The sequence below is a fragment of the Aegilops tauschii genome, chromosome 5 (genome assembly GCF_002575655.3).
Source record: "Aegilops tauschii subsp. strangulata cultivar AL8/78 chromosome 5, Aet v6.0, whole genome shotgun sequence".
Taxonomy (NCBI): domain Eukaryota; kingdom Viridiplantae; phylum Streptophyta; class Magnoliopsida; order Poales; family Poaceae; genus Aegilops; species Aegilops tauschii.
This window is the reverse complement of record NC_053039.3, coordinates 275415944-275434024: the sequence shown is the minus strand read 5'-3', so window position 1 is coordinate 275434024 and position 18081 is coordinate 275415944.

The following is an 18081-nucleotide window of genomic DNA, read 5'->3' as shown; positions in this document are numbered from 1 at the left end:
CGGCTTCGAGGCGACGGGATGTCGGTGGCGATCCCCGGCGGCCGTTGATGAAGACGACGGCGGTGACAGCTCCACGAGGCGTCCGGCGACGCATGGCTTGACGGAGAGGACGACGGCGCGGAGCTGTTGGACTTTTCGGAGAGGTGAGGCCGCGGTAGTGGGCGCGGCAACAGCGAGCGGCGGCGACGGGCGCGTTTGGTCCGGCGAGAGAGAGAGCGGAGGAGGCAGGGAACGGGGTGAGAGTGAGAGGGTGGGACTCAGGAACGTGCGTGGCATCCCCAGCCAACTCCAGGCAGTCGGCGGCAAGCAGGAGGTGGCGATGCACGTGTGTGCGCGCCGCGGGCACACGCCCCTGTCCTCCTGGCGCGGTGGAGACGATGACTGGCGTCGGCCAATCAGCTGGGCCGAACTGCTGGGCCGATCTGGTAAGTGGCCCAGGTAAGTCTCTCTCTCCCTTTTCTGTTTTCTTTTCTATTTCTGACATTTGTTTCTGATTTAGTAAAATACTAAACCAATTTATTTTCTTCTAAAAATTATTGTAGGAACTAATTGGATTATTCCAAAGCGCCACAGTAAAAATCAGAATTATTGGACATATATAATATATATATAACAAATATATATCCGAAGCAAATAATTATGCATTAATTCCAAATGGCCAAAATAAATATTTATGAGCTCCTAAAAATATTTGTTTGAATTTTACCTCTGACCAATATTTTCAGAGAGCAACATGAACATTTTCTTGGACCTTTTTGGAGCAATTTTTATCTGGGTTATTACCAGAAATGATTTCTGAGGGTTTCACAAATCCCCATTTCAAATTTAAATGAAATTTAAACATGATGCACACATGACTAGCTAGTCTAGGTCATACCAGAACTAGGGATGTGATAGGCGGCTTAAGGGCATAATCCTCCAGGCGACCCAGCATCGAACCAGATCGATTTCGGTCAAACCATTGGCCATTAAGGCTCTAATCTTCGAAAAGACGGGCATATATATGGCCCGTTCGACTGTACTAATCTGGTTAGGGAGGGGGTGCCTGTTGCTAAGCCGGTTTTCACGATAACCCGGCAGAGGATCCTCCCCTTCTGGAGAAGTGTCTTGACAGTAAAACCAAGTTTGGTTCCAGTCCTTACGATGACTGGGCAGTTTCCCAGCTAGGAAGGTGGCCTCTTTCCGTCGCTGAATAGAAATGCCACCTAACTCTAGGCTGGGCTAATACGTCTCCAACGTATCTACTTTTTCTCACGCTTTTCCTCTTGTTTTGGACTCTAATTTGCATGATTTGAATGAAACTAACCCCGGACTGACAATGTTTTCAGCATAACTACCATCGTGTTGTTTTTATGCAGAAATAAAAGTTCTCGGAATGGAACGAAACTTTGCGAGGATTTTTTATATCAATAATAAGAATTTCGGGAGCCAAGACCTGCCGGAGAGGGGCACCTGGGTGGGCACAACCCACCAGGGCGCGCCCCCCTCTCCTGGCGCACCCAGATGGGTTGTACCCACCTGGTGGCCCCGCAGACGACCCCCCTGATACTATAAAATCACATATTTCCAGAAAAAATCAGGGAGAAAGAATTATCGCGATCCACGAGACGGAGCCGCCGCCAAGCCATGTTCTTCCTCGGGAGGCACTACAAAAAAATACACTTCCGTGATGATACGTGTTTGTCACAGTAGGTCGCGTTTTTTGTCATGCATGTACATCCATGACAAATTTATGACAGAATCAAGATAGTCATACATGTGCTGTCATAGAAGTGTTCCATGACATTACCAAAATTATCATCACGGAAGTGTTCACTTCCATGACGATAAATCACGCATCACAGAAGTGCTTTCGTCAAGGGTGACCGACACGTGGCATCCACCGTAACGGAACGCCGTTAAGCTATCGGGTCGGGTTTTGGATCCAATAACCCGTTAACAGCCCCGACCAATGGGGATTTTCCACGTGTAAAATCATCATTGGCTGGAGGAAACACGTGTCGGCTCACCGTTGGGACAGATGTCATCCGCTCATTGGACCGAAGGCACCTATGATACGCCGACACGTGGCACGGCCCAACAGAGGCCCATTCCTGTGAAAAGGCCGGCCCGTTTGACTTGGTCAAAAGGTGGCGGGCCGGCCCACGGAAAGCCTGTTAACGGCCTGTTCGCATATAGCCCATTTACAGCCCGCTAACCCAGGGCCCGTTACGCCCTATCTGAATTAGGCCCAGTAGCGTCATCTGGGCCGTCCAATATGATTCAGCCCATTTTAACTTCCGGCCCATGTGTGGCCCATGACTTCTTTCGGCCCATATGAGGACCTTTGTAACTCTTGGCCCATTAACGGCCCGTGGTGAAACTGGCCCGTAATGAACAGTGTATCACTTTATACCCATTAACGGCCCGTTATTCCATTGGGCCGTTTCCAGCCCAAGTTATCTTTCAGCCTTCTCAGGGCCCATTGATTCTTGGGCTCATTTGCAGCATTCGGTGAACGGCCCGTTACTGTCATTTTCTGCTTGTGGGCCAAATTCAGCCCGTCGTTACAGTTGGCCCGTTTGCGGACCATTAATACGTTGGGCCGTTTTCATGTCAAAAAAACCCGTTGGGCTGTTTTCATAGAGTTATCAAATACGGCCTATTAACGGCCCGTTATGGTCCACGAATAGTACGGCCCATGATTGGCGAAATGATGATACGTCCCGTAGAAGGCCCATGGATCCTATGGCCCGTATGAGGCCCATGGATAGTACGGCCCGTAGAAGGCCCATGGATCGTACGGCCCGTAGAAGGCCCATGGACCCTACGGCCCGTAGAAGGCCCATGGACCCTAAGGCCCGTATAGAAGGCCGATGGATCCTACGGTCGGACGAAGGCCCATGGATCATACGGCCTGCAGGAGGCCCATGGTTACAACAGTCCGTGTGTTGCCATGATTATTTTGTCCTAGTTACCAAAAATAGGCTATTGTGGCCACTAGAAAAAAATAGAAAAAGAACTGCAGTGACTACAAGCAAACAACTAAACAAGACAATAAGGAAATAAACAAGCAAGCAATTAACGATAGCCTATTACCGCTATTACACATATTACATCCACTGGGCATCAAAGTTCGCCACCAGTGCAAATATAGGGAACAAAGCAGCACATTACATACACTGGCCGTCAAAATTGGCCACCAGTGCAAATAAACGCGGCAGCAAAACAAGAGCATAACTGAAACAACTTCAGAAGAGATCAAGAAATGTTATCCTGGGTATCCACCATGCTGGCAATAAGCTTAGCAAGCTGATTAGCTTTGTCTTGTTTGGCGCTAAAATCCTCCAACGCTTGCTGTTGCACCAGAAAGTATGCATCTGAATGCTCCAGGGACTTCCGCAGTCCTTCCGCTTCCTGTCGCAGCACAGCTGATCGATGTCTTTCAGCTTGTAGTTGAGACTCAAGAAACCGAACTGATTCAGACAGTGAGTTTGAATAGCTTGTGCAAGCGGTAGTGGCCAGTAACTCGAACACTAAACCAAGACAGGACTTTGGGGTTGTCTCGCTGTCTTCAAGATAGTCTTCCTTAGCTGTTTTATCAGCTTTGTTGGAGACCAACAAGGATGTGTCACTATCCTGAACCTTATCTGCATTACTTCCTTTACCATTGCTTAATAAGGCACTCTTCCTCAATATTCTGTCAGCATTCTAAAAGAAGAAACAAGCAGACACATAACAAGTTTAGCATGTACTAGTATATGAAACTCATTTCGGTGAACCAGTTCATTAGTAAGGTGGACAGGATTAAACTACCAAGTCTTCTATTGCCAAGTACTAGTACATAATAAAAGCATCAAACAAACATATATCTATGTCCTATGGTCACTGCATTGTCTTGCCAAATCAAAATAGAGACACGGTTCAAATCATATCAGTTCAAGACAAAGCAGCAGTGAAAGAATACAAAGCGTGGGAAACTACACGACACAACAAGATTTCAGATGGGTACCACAGGTCTACATGTACAACAACACTATTGGCTCTGTTGTGATGCTAGTAATGTGCATGATATGAAAGTCAACTGTATACACAATTGAAATTGAAATCAATAGAGCTATTGATAAGAGCAAACCTGTTAAAGAAACATGCGTGAATATACCTGCTGTGCCATTGGAGTTTCGATTGGAATCTTCAATTTAAAAATAAGTTTGTATGAGTAAATACAGTGATACAAGAGCAAAGCAATCATAGTTAGAAAAGGCGCGCCTAGGCTCTAGGCGTTGGCAAAACGCATTGCGCATAACTACGCATAATCTGTGCATAACTGCGCATAAGCATGCGCTTTGGTCAGTAAGCACAAGGCGGTGGCAAAACGCACAATTAACGCCTAGCGCTTTTTTGAACTATGATAGCAATGGAATCTTAAATTAGAACATTTGTTCTTCAGGTTTAGGTACTTGTTCTACATGAACAGAGTACAGTAAGACGCAAGAATATAATACTTAAAAATAGAAAATGAGCTCATAGACCTTACCACATTCTTGGTTCGGGACCAATACAGAACAAGGCGTTCCCAGTCATCGTCCAGTAAATGTGTCTCAGGAGAACGTAAGGGAATTTGATGAGTTCCTTTGCCGGTGAAGTACGTTTTATTCAGGTAATTCCGATACTGCCACCAAGCATTCTTGAAGATAGCAGAGGTATTAGCACAGGTTACCTCATCCTGAGTTTCCAAATCGGTCCTTCTCTATAGACAAAAATGGGAAAATTTGTTGTATTATAACCATCATGGAGGTAGGATGTATGGGACGAAGCAAAGTAATTGCCATGAATAACATTACTTACACATAACTCCTGGACAAACACCTGCAACTAGCATTTTCCTTCATCTTCGGTATAATATTTCCAAGATGGGAAGATACGCACATACGATTTAACAACATCAAATGCGATAGATGCTAAACTACGACTAGCTGGTTGTGCTTCCTCCACAGGAATAGGCATACTAACTGGTGGAGTTGGGCTTCGCCGTGATAGTACTGGCCCTTTGGGCACTGGAGCTGCCTTACTAACTGCTCTTGTTTGGGAGCTCTATGGTGGAGATGGTGATGTGTCAACAGGAACTGGGTTACTATCGGCTGGGGTTGGGGTTAGATTGGGTGAAGCTGGTTCTCTGTCCATCGCAGTAGGGGTACAATCTGCGAGAGTTTGGGTTATGTGTGGTAGGGCTGGTTCTTGTGCATGTACAACCGGGGTGCTATCTCCACCAAGAGGTAGCACTGTTTTATTTAAAGACCATGTTTTTAGTCCGCTAGATACTGTCATCACCCTCTCCAATTCAAATGGCTGATAAACAGGAAACATAGTTGAATGTACAGACATTGTATGAGAGACAGATGCAATAGATGGAAAAAAGAGGGCATGAAATAGTTGACATGTATATTGTTTAACTAAAACGGATAGCATGACATAATTTCACATATATGATGTCTATCTAAACTGGATAGCATAGCATAACATAATTCAAAGATATGATGAATAACTAAACAGGATCGCATGACATAATTAACCTACATGTTATCTAAGTAATCAGGATCGCATCATTTAATTCACATGTGTGATTTATATGCTAAACAGAGGGCATTCGATATGATGTCTGAACTAAGGACATGGTGTTGAGTATTGTGTATATGATGTCTAAACTATGCAATGCAAGACACCGTATGCATGATATGAGCAGTATAACCATGCCAAGTTAGAGCATACACCTCAGTGGGGGAATAGGACTGGTCATCTGTCTCTGAATCCATCTCTGAGGAGCTATCGGGGCCCAACAAGAGATCTGCTTCGACAGGTAGCATTATCTGCTCTGAAGGCCTTGTTTTCACTCCAGATTTTTCCATCTCCCACCCAAATGGCTGATTCACAGGAAGAGTAGTTTAATGTACAAACATTGTCGACAAATGGAACTGTAATGAAGAAAAGGATGGGCAAGATATCATTCAAATATATGATGCCTAGTTAAACAGGATGGCATTGCACATTTCACATATATTATGGCTGGCTAAAAGACATGAAACTGCATAATTCCCATATATGATATAGAAACTAAACAGGTGGCATTACAGAACATGTCTAAACTAAGCAGATGACATATATGATGTCAAAAGTAGGCACTGCAAGGCAACATATGCATGATATGACTAACATCATCATGCCAAGGTAGAGCAAACACCTTGGGGGGTAAATAGGAGTGGTCAGCGGCGTCTGAATCCGCCTCAGAACAGATATCTTCCTCTGGATTACAATCTGGAGAGGGGTGGGGAGGGTTTGCCATTGAAACCACCATGGAGCGATGTCTGCATGACATTGTATTGCCGCGCAAAACTCTTCTCTTTTTCTCTACATGTTCAGCATGACTGTGTACAATATCTGACATGCATACGAAAAAAATATGGTGGGATTATGTAAGGAGAGCATGCAGAAATTTAGAGTGATGGTAACAACCAGTGGATCGACGTTTTTCCATTGAACCAAAATAGCCCTAATGGATCGACGTGAATGTATAGTAATAAGTGATGCAACAAGTGCACAACCTCTTTGCCGTAGCCGTGTCGACCTCAGCATCATTGGGTTGGTCGCTGAAGCAGTTGAGGCAGAGGTGGCTGTCGGAGGTGTGGAGGAAGATCTGAGGAATCTGTAGACGGCGTCCAGGGCACTGCTCTGTTATGATGGATCGTTCTGTCGTTGGAGCAGCTCCGGTGAGCCGTAAGACGTCAAGGCTGAAGCAGCACAAGACAGACATCGTCAATCTCAAGTGGGATTCTAATAGCATCTCCAATAGATGATGTAAAATGGATGTAAAATTAACATCACCAAAAACCACCTGACTACAACAGATGAGGTAAAAACTGTTGACTCTGAACTTAACTGTCCAAACTGAAATTTACTGTGGAATCTGAATGCTACTGTCGAAACTGAACGCAATGGTAGCAGAGAGGCACTTGACATGTAGTTTAGGGAGGGCCTGCAGTTCATCTTCAACCTGCACCCCCCTGAGCCGCCAGCCACCACCGGACGAACCGCCGGCCCCAGCGCCGCCTCGCCGCCCCGAAACAACTCGCCACCGCCGCCCCAGCCAGCCCTCTAGGCCCCCCGCCCCCCACCCTGAACCCTAAGATAGATAGTGGGGTACCTCTCCGGCGAGCCCCCGTCCCCGCTGCGGGTGGTTCTTCCTTAACTCCGGCGAGCCCCCCCAAACCCTGAAAATCGACTGACCCAAAAGTCGATTCAGTCGACTGAATTGTGGCTTAATCGGAGCAGAGCAGCAGCATGAGCGAGGGGGCGAGCAGCAGCAGCAGCAGCTGGGCGAGCGAGCGATCGACCGAGAGCCGGAGCAGCAGCAGCAGATCCGGCTGGTATGGATGCCGCCGCCGAAGGGGCCTCGAACTGGGGGAGAGCCGCTGTGGAGATGTCGCCCGCGGCGCTGGCTTCAAGGTAGCCGCTCCATGGGGGTGCGGGATGGAGCACCGTCGGCGCCAGGAGGTCGAGTTAAGGAGAAGGTGCGATGCGATGAGTGTACAACCTCTTTGGTGGCACCGAGTAGGCCTCGGCTTCGTCCGAGGAGTCGGTGAGGATGCTGCGGTTCCGGTGGAGCAGGTTAAGGCGGCGCTGTGGGGATGGAGCAGCCGCGATAGACGAGGCGATCGTCGGAGCAGCTCCTTGGAGGTGGAGGACGGGGCGGCTGAACCAGCGGGACGGCGAGATGGACGACGGATCCTCATCCGGGGAGGTGGACCAGGGACGTCGAGTTGTTGCGGTGGACGACGTCGTCGGGGAAGAGGCTCCGGCTGGGCAGCGGTGACATGGCGGACGGAGGAGGGTGGGGTTTCGCGGCTGGAGCGGAGAGGTTATGGCGACCTGGGATTTCGAATGTTGAAAAGGGGGCGATGGGAGGGGGTGAAGCATGACTTAGGGACGCGCTTGTCCAAAATGTAGCATGTGTTACAAAAGTACCCCCCACCGATTTGAACTAGCGGCCCTTTCGGCTCAGGGTTAGAAGGGGGATTTTGCGTGTCGGGATTTGGCAGCTGGAGGGAGTTTTCGCGCGCGTTGTAATTTTGGGATAGCAAGGCGCGGGTTGTGAAGGCGCCAGTTTTGGGAGCACGATATCTGAATTTTCGGGATATAACAAGATGCGGGTTGAATTTTAGGGACAAGCCTAACGTGTAGTAATATTGTACTTGTACGTACCAAATCAATTCGCACTTCCCTCAACCAAAAAGAAAACAAAAAAATAAAACTATTCACACCACACAAAGAGAGAGTCTTGCCCCATTTTACTATACAAATGCTATTCAAAGCTACTCCCTTCTTCCATCTATATAGGGCCTAATGCATTTTTCGATGCTAAATTTGACCAAATATTAGAGCAATGATATATGACATGCAACTTACACAAAGCACACCGTTAAATTCGTCTGTGAAAGGGTTCTTTCAATGATATAATTTTCACATTGTGCATGTCATGTACTATTAATCTTGTCAATAGTCAAAGGCGGTCTTAAAAATCTCATTACGCCCTATATAGATGGAAGGAGGGAGTATGAATCCATGTTATGTCCGATTAAATTTTTTCGCTTGCTGTATAATGCATGTAACCTACTCATACCAACATTTTAGTGCATTCCAAATGTCTATACTACCGCTGCAATTCAAACTAAATTTGAATTCGTTTCTCTATTTCAATAAGAATCTACAATCATGATTGTTGCCAACTTCAACCATCATAGTTTCCTTGCTATCCACCAGATATAAATCGGATGGCCTATAATGCAGGATGGCAGGCACACCATCATCAACAACTCTGTTTTTTTATAAGAGTAGAGATAAAATATATTAAATGTAGTATAACATGTTCATAACCACACCATGTGTATCACCGTTATATATATTCACACATGCGTCGGTTTGAAACACTATGATAAATTCTTCAAATATCCGAATTCGCTTTTTATAATGAAGTATATATGATCTCTATTCGTCTTTTACACCCACACAACCCTCTTATCTTTGTAGCTAGCGCTAACTTTCTCTTGTGCATGCACACACCCGCATCCCTCTCACCCTCCCTCAGCATTCTCTAGCTCCATCGCGCAAATTCGTCTTTTCACTTTAGGTCGTTCACCCACGGTGTGTGTAGGCCCCCCAGCTCCTTCTTTACGGCACACATCGATCGATATGCCTCTCTAGCCAGGTGTGCCTAGCATAAACACAAGCTTCCCCTCTTCTCTTGTCACCGTCCATGCCTCACTCCCACCACTCTTTTCATCGTTCTCGTACTCGCACACTCCTCCCTCCTCGATATAGTATGCCTCTCGTACCACCTCCTACATGCATCCCTCTCTCTCTCTCTATCCTTCTCCTCGTGCCTCATTTGCTTCTAACACACACATGCATGTATACCGATCGATCTAGCAACATATACCTAGATCGACTTTAACTACCCCCCATCGATCGACGTACCTCACAAGTTATGTCTCTCCTTTCTCTAACAAAGGGCGATTGATCTTCCTATGTATTTACGTCTGCTTACCACAGCCACATCGTCCCCCCTCATCATTCGTGCATGCCTCCTGACCCGTCTCTCACATGCACGTGCACAGACAACAAGCAGCCATCTCCTCTCTTATTGATATTGCAGGCGTGCCCTCCGTTTGTCTAGCAAGCCTATCCCACCATTTGTTAGAAGCAACTCCACTACCACCCCCTCCAACACTCTAGCTCTGTCTCTCTCCCAACCTTATTCCTCTCCTGCACATATGCATGGATGTCGATCGATCTCCCTCAATACATGAGGTAGATCGATCTCCTTAATACATGAGGTAGGCCTCTCTCCTCCTCCACACATATACCAGCCATTGTACCTCTATAGTTAATTGGGCCTCCCTCTTCCCCCACCACACACCGATAGTCGAGCACTGCAGGTAGGTATCCATGCCACAGAGACAAAATGCACATGTCCCGTCTCATGTTCCAGTAGGCCAGCCACTCTATATCTTTGACGTGGGCACACACAAATTCGATGGCACTCTTTATCGATCGCGCGCACGCACACACACACATCATCCCTCTCTTCGATTCTATGGACACCTCAAGCCGATGATACCTCCACTCTCTTCTCGTGGATTGCCCCCTCTATATATATGTTATATCCAGGACTCTATTTCACACACATTGCATATGTTACATTTTTTGACTGACCCCCCCCCAAAAAAAACTCTCAAGAACCCACACACTATATCTCTCTAGGTTTGTATCTCTCTCACACAACCCCACGTAGGTGGTGTACGTATACAAGAAGAGAATAGGTGCACCGTGCACGTAATCACGCTTCGTGCCCAGCCACAACCGCGCGAGTACACGGTGGAGCTCATTTCTTTACGAAATGGCAGCCCACGTGCTAATTTGAACGCATGTAGCGGTTGTTTACCTAGGGAGGTCGTGTACCACGCATGCACGAAACAAAGTTCGACTTGACGCGTTGCCGCGTTATTTTTAAATAAAGTTATAGCGCTCAATGGCACGTACACAGAATATAAAATGATTTTTATGGAGAAAAAGGTAGTCCGCTCACTATATACAATGGAGCCTGCCTGCCTGGTTTGTCGCTCTTCAGAGTATCTCACACAAGGCTGTGGTGGCCTCTCTCTCTCTCTCTCACCGTTGGCACTGATCCGGCCGCATCCCGTCCGCCGGGGGAAAGGGAGTGCGGTGGCCTCTCTCTCTCTCACCGTTGGTCACTGATCCGGCCGCATCCCGTCCGCCGGGGGAAAGGGAGGAAGTGCATCGTTTCTCCGTTTGACGGCGCCGAGGCAGCACTTCCCGATCTGCGGTACACGCAGTTATCTCTGACCAAGCTCCGGCGCGGCAGGGCCTACGCCACCTGCTCGCAGATTCCGCCCCCCGCGGCTCACCTAGTTACATCCCGACGACCTCCAGGTATCCCCTCCGGCCTTGCTCCACTGCCCGTCTTCCATAGTTCTTTGCCCAAAACGTAGCTCGTCCGGCGTACTTTCCATATTGCATTCTCGTCCTCACACCGTTTTAGAAAAACACAACCGTGTTGTTATCTTCCATTAGGACAAGGAATATGCTTCTTTTTTGTCGTCGCATGTGTCATCAACTGTTATTGGCCAGTAATTGTTTCCTTTCTACTCGTTGCTATTGCGACCTTTTGGTGAACTGCACAAATCACTTTTTTCTTAAGAGTGTTTTGTGCAGTTGTACTAAAATGTCACACGGGCAACGTCTCTACATTTCAGTGCGACTGCATAAAGGGAGATTTGTTTTGCTCTATCCTCCTCATCCAACTCCGAGCCTAATCTTCTCCAACTAGTTAGTCTTAAGAGAGACTGCAAAGGTGACCGGCTTCTATTTGTGTGTTTATTGTTTCATCAGCAGTCCTCTATTATCGTAATCACACTTAATATCTTTGGAACAGGGACGCTCAGCTCTATTTTAGTGGAACTGCACAAAATGATCGGAATGTTGCATGCTCCGGACAGCTACTTTTTTCCCAACATGCCTTGTTGATTTAGATAGAGCTGGGGGGACGTTGCTGCCAATGAAAGCATGGATCAATTTTAATTTAACACCTTCTCACAACTCTGTCTTCAGTTGTGATGTAATTATTAGCTCTGATCTGCTAATAATTGACATGCATTAGTAAGGAAGTTAGTTTTTTATTGTTTCCGAAAGAGCATCGATGGCAAGACACGTGAAACAAAAGCTGAAAGCTCACACCATTGTACAATTTCATGTCGCTGGAAAATTATTTGTATAGTACGTCAATTATGTAAACAAATGATGGAAGCTTGATAGCATTGCCAGAAGCCTCTTCATCATCCGGATCCATGTGCCATGCACAAAATTATACTCCTTCGTTCCTAAATATTTGTCTTTTTACAAATTTCAAACGGGCATATTTTAGAGTGTAGATTCACTCATTTTGCTTCGTATGTGTACTCCCTCCGTTCCTAAATATTCTATTCGTCTTTCTAGAGATTTCAACAAGTGACTACATACAGAGCAAAATGAGTGAATCTACACTCTAAAATATGTCTATATACATCCATATGTGCCAGTCCATTTGAAATCTCTAAAAAGACAAATATTTGAGTAGTCACTCGTTGAAATCTCTAGAAAGACAAATACTCCGGAGTATATTTAGGAACCGAGGGGGTAGTGCACAACCGCATGGGAGACTCAGCCCGGTCGTTGCGCCGCATTAATAGTGAGTAATGAGCAGTCAAATCATAAGCCCCACCTTTCCCACTGTAAGTTGCTCTGAAGAAGCAACCATCAATACGCTCTTCTTTGAATCCGCTCATACTACTCCATCCGTCACTGTTTATACAGCGCGCTTCAGAAAAAAAATCTGTGGGACCAAGGTGACTAGCGATCGGCCTGAAAAATAGCATTGGTAGTTATAGCACGGCGTCTATTACTAGAGGGAATAATGCGTACACACATGCATGCAGTGCTTCCACCCCGGGTACACACATGCATGCACTTACTCCACTCCGTAGTAGTACAGTACATGGAGAAAAAATTGTGGACTTGATTGCGGTTACCACGCCCTAATTAATTGAGCATTAAACCAAACGCGTCTAAAGTCTCTCTGGTGGTGGAAATGCATTGAGAGAAATGCATCATAATGAATTGTGCCCTGTAAACTATGACGGAGGGAGGAGTAGTATGAAGGTGCAAAACCAAGTACGCGTATGGCCAGTCGGTCAACGCACCTCCTCTTGGCATATCACTGACATGTGGGACAGGAGTGTGAGCAAACCGATCTCAATTGACGGCAAAGAGCCAACCCGCCGTTCCTTGAGAGAGACGAGGAGCGAGAACACACACACGGGCTCGCACGGAGGCCAAGATATATTCGAGCATGGTTGGTTGATGGATATCATTCATTACATGTTGGGCTACCATTTTCCGCCCTTCTCCGGAATAAACGTGTACTATATCAGAGATAAAAAATAAGAGTACAGACGCTCCACCATGCGGTTCTAGTAGTAGTACTACTGCGCTTGGCTCTTCGCCTCTTCGTGAAGTCAAACAATGATGGTACTCCGCATGTTGGGTACTACAGTGTATGCCTCTGACAATCTGACACTGAATGGACTGATGCATGTCCACCGAGGGTAGGTTGCATTAGTCAAAAGGCGTAAGCGAGCTTCACCTTGTCCTGCAAGCTTCTCCTTGTTCTGCGAGTTGACGGGACACACCAAAAAGTAGTGCTAGTCCATACTCCCTCCTTTCCGGTTAATATGGCTTAATCTTTTTTGCGGTTAAATGAGAGAGCTTTATTCATATATAAGCATTCTTAGGACGATCAGCCAAGACACTGGTCACTAGGAAGCGAGGTACCCCGCAAAAAAAGAAGTAGGAAGCGAGGTGTTTCATCAAGCCAGCTCTCGGCCACATTCAAAGTGCAGCAAGCACGGTTCGCACGAAGATGCGCCGCAAGGTTTGCTGACCTGTTTACATGCTGAATAACAAAAAAAAGAGGAAATATTACCGAGCGCTACTATTTGTAACAGGATATGAGCCAGAATTAAGCGAGAATTGTGGCGAGTGTTCCATGCAATCAACTTCCATTATCACATGCGAGAACCCTCGAAGAGAACCAAATGTGTTGAAGATTGCTTTATCACATTTTAAAATTATAATAAGAGTGCAGACGCTCCTCCATCCGGTTCCTAGTACTAATATAGTACGTACCTTTATAGACTATAGTAGTAGTACTAGTAAACTTTGCGCTTGGCTGTTCGCCTATTCGGGAAGTCGAACAATAATAGCACTAGTAGTATAGTGTATGCTTATGGCAATCTGACACCGAATTAACTGTTGCACGTCCACCGCCTGAGCGAGGGAGAGCTTGCATTAGTCAAAAGTTTCTCCTTGTCCTGCGAGCCACCGCGCGCAAGCTTCTCCCGTCCTGCAACCTTCTCCTCGTTCGGCAAGTTGACGGGACACAGCAAAGTAATGCTAGTCCATACTGCCTCCTCTCCGGTTAATATGGCTTAATTTCAAACGAGATAAATACACTGTCTGTCACTGTATATTTGTAAAAATACGGTTAGTGGACTTCATAATACGCTCATTGTGCTCAATATATATATATATATTCCGGTGTTTATACGGTCACTAGCTCACCCTGACTGAGTATGTGTGTGCATGCATGTGTAGGTTGAGCACTTGAGCGTGACCATGTGTGTTCCGTCGTGTGCTCGGACATGCATGCATTAGGGCGTCGCGCGCGTTTTTGCGTCCATGTGTATTTGATGGAATGTTGTAACGGGGCAACCTTGGAATAGGATTGAAAATGGAGTGGAAAGTTTCCGTTTTTCCGGAGAAAAAATGGAAACGGAGAGAAACCAACGTTTCGTTTCGTTGGATCGCGCCATCGAGCAAAACCAACGTTTAAATCATGTATGTCGTGTTCGTGTCTCACCCTCCTCCACGGCTCGACCCCACACGGTCGCTCGGCATGCCACTCACCGCAAACCGAGTATACAATAACTTTCCCGCCTGCTTGTCGATGGATCGCGCCATGGAGTACTAGCACTACTGGAAGAGATTGACGAGTTGGGGGAGGACAGCTAGCTGTAGCACGGACTCCCAAGAACTTTTTACATGCATGTTGTAGCCGGCTATTGCGACCTTTGAACGCGGAGCAGCCGCGTGCACCCTGAAGCGGCACGGGCGATGCTCTCTCGGCCGGCGCGCCGCTTCAATGCCGGCGCCAGTGAGAGGTCGCGTCCGCTCTGGCCGGGCATGAATGCGGCACTGACCGTTTTGAGGGGGAAGCACGCGCGGGTGATGAAGAGGGTTCGGGTTGGTCAGGACCGGCCCTGGCAGCGGTCCGGACGTGCGCAAACAAGAGATGTTGTACGTTAATATTGCTACGTATATAATTAACAACGTAAATAATGTACCAGTTGGACAAATATGATTGGAGATGGAGATGGAAATGGAATTTTACGTAAACACGGATATGCATGTCTATGTCTATGTGTGTGTGCGCGACGACTCTCGCGACCTGGAAGCAGGGGCGTGTTTTTAATCGAGTTTTCTTTCTTGGTACGTTAGAAAATCAGTTTGTCTAATTCACATCTAGCTGTTATTTAAGGATATCACATCTAAGCTCCCACAAGTATATAATGTAGCAACAAGAAACAAAAAAACTAGGAAAAAAATAGACCACAAACAGAGTGGACATCAACTTAGATGTGACATAACTATGTCACATCTAGATGTGTCCTAGACAGACCCTTAAAAAATTGTTCGCCAGTTTTCGTTTCTTTTTTCCGGGAACGCGCGTATTCTATTTAAAACCACTGCTATGGAGAGATTTTTTTACTCCATTATAGCCTCTTGTTTGATAGAGTTTCTCGCGTCTCGCTCACTCACCCTCTCCATATATGTTACACGCTGGAGGCTCAATGTTCATTTGCTAGGGTTTGCTATATTCACTGTCTCTCACCCTCTCTTCACTAGATCTAAACAAGACAGCGTTGGCCTCTTGTCTCTCTCCCCCCTCACAGCTGGTGAAGGAGGCGTCCGTATCCCGTCGCACTGGGAAGGGGAGGAGGTGCAGCGTTCACTCTATCGCCTTCGGCGAGGGAGGCAATCCACTGCCGGCTGCGCTGTTCTCTTTCACCCAGCGCCTGTGCGGGAGGGCCACCGACCCCTTCTTCCTCGCTGCCGTACGTAGTGTGGGCAGATCCGGCCTCCCGCCGCACGCCTTCCCACATCCCGACGACCCTAAGGTATAAGTTTCTTTGAAACCGTCGTTGCTCTAGCTGCATGTGGATCTTTTTCGATCTGTAGTCGAAACTAGGTCTTGGTTCAAAGAGGAAAGAAGGGTGCGGTGGGCTGGAGCAAGAATCTAGGATGTGGTTCAATGAGGAAAGAAGGCACGGAAAGTAGTATAGACTGGCTATCCAGCCGCTTTGTAGGTCGAAAAGGGAAAAAGGGGGTAACCCAGTACACACATCTGTAAGGAACCGATCTCTTTGTTGAAAAGGGAAAGAAACTGGGGGTTCGGGTAGTTTGTGCAGGACTAGATTTGCTGCCCTCACATAGGAAGAAGGTTCAAAGAGAACAAATATGCGACTAGCGCATATATGCTGCTTGGCTACATACTCTGCATCACCCATTTATACGTGTGGACGCACATGGTGCTGGCATGTCCCATACAGCTATTTTGCTGTTGTTAATCTAAGAATGCCGCTGGAAAATTGAAGCAATGCCACTGTTAAAAGTAAATTACATTTTTTAACGAATGTTGTTTCAAGAGAATGTCTCTGTTAATATGAATCAATGCAACCGTTTTAGAAATGCTACTGTCCTACTTTGTTTTCCATCCAAGATAAGTTAGATGCTTCTTTCTGTCACCGTTTGTTTCATCCTCCTTTATCGGCAAGTAATTGTTTCTTTTTTGCCTCTGTTAAACCAGGGCTATCGATTCAACTTGTTGCTATTGCGACATTTTGCTTCGCTACTCGAAACACTTATGTTTTAAGAGAGTTTTGTGCAGTTCAACTTGAATGTCACACCGGTGACTTTGCTTAATTTTGGTGGAACTGCACAAAAGGAGATCGAGATTTGTTTCCAATCTTCGTGGCGAGTTGTTTCAAATCTTGGTCTCGACCACATGATGTGCAGTGTGCTTTGAGATGTTGTGCTACTTGTTTTGGTACTGTTTTAAATAAATGTTGAATTAAAGCTATTGTATTGCTGTCTTTTCCCATTAAGTAGTGAACAAAAATGGGACCAACCCAGACATGATGCTTGTTGCTTTGTTACAACAAATTCAGCATCACCCCCTTTATAAGCCAGTAATTGATGCCACTCTCAGAATTAATTACTGAATCTTATTTCAAAACTGCAACACTTGTTAGGGATTGGCGGGATTACCATTTTTGTGGCCGCATGTTTCATCCTCCTTTATTAGCCAGTAATTGATTCCTTTTTTGCCTTTGTTTAAACAGGGATATCTATTCAAATTGTTGTTATTGCGACATTTTGCTTCGCTACGCGAAACACTTTGCTTGATTTCAGTGCAACTGCACAAAACGAGATTGGATTTCCTATTCGTGTTGGCAGATTCGTATTTTATCTTGTCCGTCTGATGAAAGGTCAGTACAGGCCTTCATCCACATGATTGTGCAGTGTGCTTTGAGATGTTGTGCTACTAGTATTGGTACTGTTTTAAATAAATGTTGAATTGAAGCTATTGTATTGCTGTCTTTTCCCATTAAGTAGTGAACAAAAATGGGACCAACCCAGACATGATGCTTGTTGCTTTGTTACAAAAAACTCTGCATCACCCCCTTTATAAGTAGATGGAAGCACATACTGTTGTTGCGCCCACTCTCCCCTGGAACTGTTTATGCTTTTCGTTAATCTAATGCCGCTGGTAAAATTAAGCAATGCCACTCTCGAAATTAATTAACTACTGAATCTTAGTTCAAAACTGCAACACTTGTTAGGAATGGTACTATCCTGCTTTGTAGTTCTTTCTACATGTTTAACCAAGGTATTGTTAAGATAATGTCTCTGTTAAAATGAATCAGTTGCATTGTTTTAAGAATGGTACTTTTCTGCTTTGTCGTTCTTTATACATGTTGAAACAAGGCATTGTTAAGATAATGTCTCAGTCAATATGAATGAATCACACTGATGGAGAATTGCTACTCTCCTGCTTTGTTTCCCATTAAGATAAAGTAGATCAGTAGATGCTTTTCTTCTAGGAGTACAAGTCATCAACCGTTATTTCTCGGTAATTGTTTCCCTTATACCTATTGTTGCTTACAGGGATATCAAAATTAAAGCTCAGTTTTATTCCGACTTCGATTTTAGTTGAACTGCACAAAAGGAGCCAATGTGTCCAAGGCAAACTGCTGCATTACTGGGTCCAGTTGGTCGTTCCACTTTGCAGAAAGAAGCAGTCACTATTTGCGCTACATTACGGAAGGAATGACCGAGAAGCTTTACAGAGTATTATTAGACACCGGTGACATG